This window comes from Botryllus schlosseri, unplaced genomic scaffold (genome assembly GCF_051294905.1).
Source record: "Botryllus schlosseri isolate E-star unplaced genomic scaffold, Bs_hap1 Bs153a, whole genome shotgun sequence".
NCBI classification, from domain to species: domain Eukaryota; kingdom Metazoa; phylum Chordata; class Ascidiacea; order Stolidobranchia; family Styelidae; genus Botryllus; species Botryllus schlosseri.
In genome coordinates this window covers 12,149-18,386 of record NW_027648762.1, presented here as the reverse complement: position 1 = coordinate 18,386, position 6,238 = coordinate 12,149, and the positions used below count along the sequence as shown (strand labels likewise).

Genomic DNA, 6,238 nt, shown 5'->3' with positions numbered 1-6,238 from the left:
TAATAATATTAAAATTGAACAGCGGTGTCGTTCACACAGTAGTAACTTGGAAGTTTGAAAGCATGTGATGTAAACAGATTATGGTATTGATATAGTAATAAGTTGTTTTTTAAAATGACTATAAAATAAAAATGCAATGTTGTTATTACTTTCAGCATAAAGGATAAACCAAAAATTTGGACTTTTTGGGCTGCTACTTTACTCAACTTAAAATGATGTCGATACCGTAAGCTGCTGACGTCACATACTGACAAACTTCCAATCGAAAACGAGAACGAATTGCAGAATTGAGCAATTGAAAGACGTCTTGTTAAACAATGGAATTCGTAACATTCATTGTGGCTATACAGCTCCCGCTGCGCGTAGCGGATTCCAGATCCTCGTTCGCTACAAGCCCTGTATCTGATGTCTGACGAGAGAGGGGCCATGGAGTTGCCACGTTATTGGTCACAGGTCTCGAAAATGTTGGCTGATCTTCCACAGGAATTGTCTTTTCTGATTAGATCACAGGCCGTGTAGATACGACAAAATAGATCCAGACGTCCGCACGCCTACACTTTTGCCAGAACGCAGCACTATCGCAGCTATCCCATAATCGTTCATGATGTAATCTGTTACCACCTCCGATGTCGCCGTCTCTCCAGGGTGTAGTTTAAGGACACGATGTGTCACTCGGCTACCCACATTCAACTTGAACTTTAGTTTGTTATGACCGTGGTCAACTGCAAGTCTTGGTTGAGGTCTGAACGGAAAATTGATATATGCAATACACATAATCATTTTGTTCCACTAACATTACTTGTACTATTACACAATAAATTTTACATAATTCAGCAACTAAGAATTGACATTTTCTTAAGAAATATGATAGCCATCGGTTGATTTGATATGTCAGTTAGACAGCACTCGCCAGAATATCAGTGAGAAATATTTAGAATTCCAGATTTTGACAAAACTCATTTGATATTACACCATTGGTAAATAGTTGCTATTCAAGCTTACAAAATAGATTAAAAATTTGTAAAATCTTCACCCACCTATGCATGATGTGCTCAGGTTTTGCATTTTATGTTCACAAGTTTAAATTTATCACAACAGTGTATGGAAATCATGAATGAGCACCGTATGAGTCCTGGCACTAGTTACGGTGAGAAATGACAGCACCGTGTGCACGCTTAAATTGGTTAAACGTACTACCACGTTGAAATTGACTAATGCCAGTATGAATCTGCGGCCTGGACATGTCACAAGATGTCGACACTGTGAAGAGCATCTAAGAGTGCAAGTATTATCGATATGATTTCCTTACGCGGCAAGACCAGTCGCCCGCAGCAACCGGACATGCTAAGGCACTCCGATATACAAGTGTCAACGATCACTCCTCGAATGGCGAACGAGAACTTACCTTCATTGTGACTTGAATGTTGACTTTACCTCGGTTTGAGTCGTGTCCAGAACTCACGGGTCTTGACTTGACTCGAACGACTATGGAAAGAAGATGAAATCAACTCAACTTGCGTCATAATGTGCATTGAGTCCGAATCGTCACACGTCAGGGTAGTAAGTATCTAAAAATTATCCAGAAAAATATTGAATACTACAGATGAATTTCGGCATTAGTTACGGTGAGAAAGGACAGTACCGTGTGCACGTTTAAATTGGTTAAACGTACTACTACGTTGAAATTGACTAATGCCATAATGAATCTGCGGCCTGGACATTTGACATGATGTCGACACTATGAAGATAATCTAAGTGTGCAAGTATTATCGCGATGTTTTCCTTACGCGGCAAGACCAGTCGCCCGCAGCAACCGGACATGCTAAGGCACTCCGATATACCAGTGTCAACGATCATTCCTCGAATGGTGAACGAAAACTTACCTTAATCGTGTCTTGAATGTTGACTTTACCTCGGTTTGAGTCGTGTCCAGAACTCACGGGTCTTGACTTGACTCGAACGACTCTGGAAAGAAGAGTAAATCAACTCAACTTGCGTCATAATGTGCATTGAGTCCAGATCGTTACACGTCAGGGTCTATGTAGAACTAGGTAACTATGTAGAAATGATTCATAAAAATATTGAATATTACAGATTAATTTGGCATTGGTTACTAGAGAAATTACAGTACCGTGTGCAAGTTTAAATTGGTTGAACGTACTACCGCATCGATAGTAATTGAATCCGCGACCTTGACATTTTACAGACGTCTACCCCATGAACACGACTCGCAAGGTTTCTATCATTTTGGCTAGGCTGAAAACACTATCGATTCAGCAGGCACCAAAATTGTATTGTTATCAAGACCGAATCACAATCCACTTTTCAACTTAATAAAGTATATAACCGACACCGTAATCGAAATATTTTTCTGACTGGTAAACCCAGAATTTTATCGAAATCATGCTAAAACCCATAACGAATTATGACTTACGCTTTTCTTCGTCTAGTGCATCCAATGATCCAAAGGTCCTTATTGCAAAGATTATGTTCCAACGGCAAGTGATAACACTGCTAGCGTAACTATTTCTAAAAGAGAATATGCAATATCATTGAAATTACTTGTTAGCAATGCCAACTGCTAGCCACTCTTCTTTCTGATTGGAATGAATAGCTTTTGGGCTTGATATTCAAAGTGAGCGGCGATGATTTTTCAAGTTAAAGTAATGTAATAAAATATAATTGTAAAATCAAACATAATGTGATAATAATAACCGTATCTCGGAATACCGATCAGTGTAGGCGAGACTATGATTTAAAACGGGGAGTAAATATATAGATATTAACCGTGGCGTGTAAGGAACACACTGAGTAATTGCCAAACAACTTGACACCATAATATGATCATGCAAATGAATGATACTTTCTAGAACGCGAGGACAGCACTGTTGATCGCGTTTAAACATGTCCAAAAACTGCTGGTGTGACACGGCCGTTGGTTAATCAGGCTTTGATCGACAGTTTAAGGCTGGATAAATCCCCGGCATCAAACAGAGTTGGAATTAACAACTACACCTCACTCAATGGAACGAATTATATCCGAAGAACCTGAAATCTCGACAGGATGTTGCACCTAATGATATAGACTAAATTATCACCAAACTATGAACGATATATACATATACATGTTTCTACCTGCCCAGAGACCACGTGATTAGACGCAGGTGTCACTAACGTAAATAACGTGTCTTCGACTATTATATTACGATAATATGATAAAGACAGTATGATTACTTTGATATTTGCAAAATATTTGTCCAACATCCATGCTCAAGACATAATTATTTCATAATTCATCACACGTGCCTTCGATCGAATGGCTACGGACATTCTTTGGCTAAGGAGATGGTAATAAACAAGGGGAATCCCCAAACTGAGCAAAGGTGACGCGTCTACATAGGCATGGTGCACATTCAGCAAGTATCATACAGGCCTAAAATATATAGCATTTCGCGTCGCTCAATGCTATGACAAGAATGAAAGTACGAGAACGGCGAAATAGTTTTCGTTACTCTATTTGAAATACTCTACATACGACCCGTTGTTTTACCAGTAGCCAAATCGCGTCCGGGAGATGTTTCAACCTAAATTACGTCAATCTAACTTGCAAACCAGGACCCGGACTATTCATACGATCATTTCACAGTTATGAACCGGTACAACTGCGTGACTTTCGGGGCATCGCTTATATATGAGGACAAAAAAACGAACAGAAGAGAATCGGATAGCAAACGCGCTCTGAACCATGATGAACATTAATTTTTGATTCCTTGCTACATCAAATAAGATGATTATTGGATTATGTTAAAACTATCTTAGTAGACTAATTGGGGTCAACTTTAGATGGGTAACATTACTAATATAATACAAAACCTAGTTGTGACCGAGTTCAAAACATTTTATTATCACATGCCAAGTTATCTGTATACAAAAACACTACTGGTAGTTACTTAAATTAGCCACAGCTGAAGCTTGAAATATAGTGGGCACATTGAAACAGTTATTATCATATCTAATCACAAATTGTTCATTGTGTGGATTGAGCCCTTATCAATACGCTATCACATTGTGTTAGGGTACCTCGTTATCTTAATTGGTGCATGCCAATTCAATCTACGATACCAATGAACAGATAGAATTCCGAAACTACCGAGTACAGTTTATCACAGGAGCGGGCAACATACACCTCACGGCGGGACATTGAGGGCCCCGCATACAGTATCCTGTCTTACATGGTAATGTCAACTCTTATGCTTCACTGAACAATTCCAAGTTAGGGGTGGGCAAAATCGAGTACCTGGGTGATTCGATTCTGAATCACGTAATATGCTTCGAGTCGAGTCGAGTAATCGAGTATCGCCAATTATGACGTCATAACGGAATATCATAGTCAAAGTTCAAATATGTCCCGTTTATGTCTCCACAAAGAATATAATGCCTTTTATCCATCTCATAGATTATAGTTATGGTATTTCCCCGACCATACCGATTTCATTCGACTTGGTGACAATGTTGTGGGATAATCATGACTTCGGAAAAGAAATGTGCTATGTCCATTGCCCATTAACCTTCGTAGCTTTGTACTACATGTTTCGCATGCTACGAACCTACGATACCGCCAATCAAGGTTTCAAGGCATCAACAGTGAAAATTAGTATCGAAACTATAAGTATCGTTTATACCAGGGGCAGGCAACTTCTCCATCCGGCGGGCCGCATAGGGGAACATGAACATGAGCCGGGCCGGATTCCTGAATTTATTTTATGAGTTTAGCAGGGAACGCGTGTGGGAACGCGCCACAGATGTCTATCCTACCCTGCACTACCGTTTGTACATACTATTCATAAAGATGCACAGTGCACACATTCCTGCAGTTGCGAACTATATCTGGATTGGGCGCCTGATTCGCGGGCGAGCCCAAATCGGTTATATTAATGTGATCAAAGATCAGGGTATATTTGGCTCCTAGTCGCGCGAAGCGCGAAAATTTTTTGCATAAATGAATGAATTTTATGAATGATATTGGTGAGTTTATGAGTAAGTGGTTTCTTGGAAATTTTACAGCACGTATAATTATAATTTTGATCAGTGATCATGGCATAAGAATACACATTCATGAGCTTATCGCAGATTATTCACTTCGGGCAGGTTCATTCTTATAAATTACTTTGTTGGAAACTCCTGCAACCCCACGGCCTCGGGCTATTCTAGTGAATCTATGATACTGTATTCTCATAATCAAGACACGTACGTACGTAGATACACTAAATCTGGCGGAGCCCGCGAAATATTTTTAGTTTTAATCCATCTGCCCGAAAATATTCCACTATTTGGGAATGGCATGGCCCCATTCGCCCCTAGATACGTCAAAGCGGTGAACATCAGTTGTATTGCAACGTCACTTTGTCTTCCTAATGTTCATGCTCCAAAACGTTTGCGCCTAATTACCTGTAGACGGCGACGCGGCCCTCATCATCACGTAAGACCGAAAACTGACGGCGGGCCGCACAAAATCCCGTCGCGGGCCGTATGTTTCCCACCCCTGGTTTATACAATAACTTGCAGTGGCGAGAAGCGTATAATTGCAGTAGGCTACTCGAAAAAATCGTCTATTACTACTCAACTCAAATCATTAAAATTAATACTCGATTCAGATTCGAGTACTCGAATCATTATGCCCAGCCCTATTCCAAGTTTGTCAACTTGGGAAAGATGGCCATGAAACTACCTGTTCTGGTCTACATACATTTGCGAGCAAACATTTTCAAGCATGAACATTAACGAGACAAATCTACGTTCCAACAATTCCAAGCCCACTGCTGTGCGGTTTCTACGTCCGACATGCAGCCTTCGAGTTCAAAGAACTCGTGGACAACTTTGATCGACGGCAGATGTCTCATTGACTTCAACAGCTACTGAAGTACTACAGTTCGTTAATGAAATCATTGTGTACTGTTTTTGGTCTCTATGCTTTAAACTTGAAGCTCACAGTATATACGATTTATTCCCTGTGTTGGTGGATAAACACGCGACTAACATGTATCCATTCAGGATTCCTGCCCCGCCAAGTAGGCCTACCTCATTTTCCCATATCCGTCCCGTCGACTGAAGAAGTTGCCAGCCCCTGGTTCATCAGGTATTAATACTAAAAGACCCGCGTATATAGGGCCTAGAAGCTGCTATGTGATTGTATATCTCGTCGGCTTTGACCAAAAGTATCACCGCCAACACAAAGTAG

At 40.4% G+C, this 6,238-nt stretch overlaps 1 long non-coding RNA gene across 1 annotated transcript; it reads right to left on the bottom strand.

The window, feature by feature from the left end:
• Window positions 1-470: 470 nt before the first annotated feature.
• LOC145432772 (uncharacterized) lies at window positions 471-4,109 on the bottom strand. Its single transcript, XR_013912963.1, has 2 exons — window positions 1,406-4,109; window positions 471-742 (listed from the first exon to the last, which is right to left on the bottom strand). It is a non-coding gene; the product is annotated as an uncharacterized LOC145432772 (long non-coding RNA).
• Between the last annotated feature and the right edge of the window lie 2,129 nt (window positions 4,110-6,238).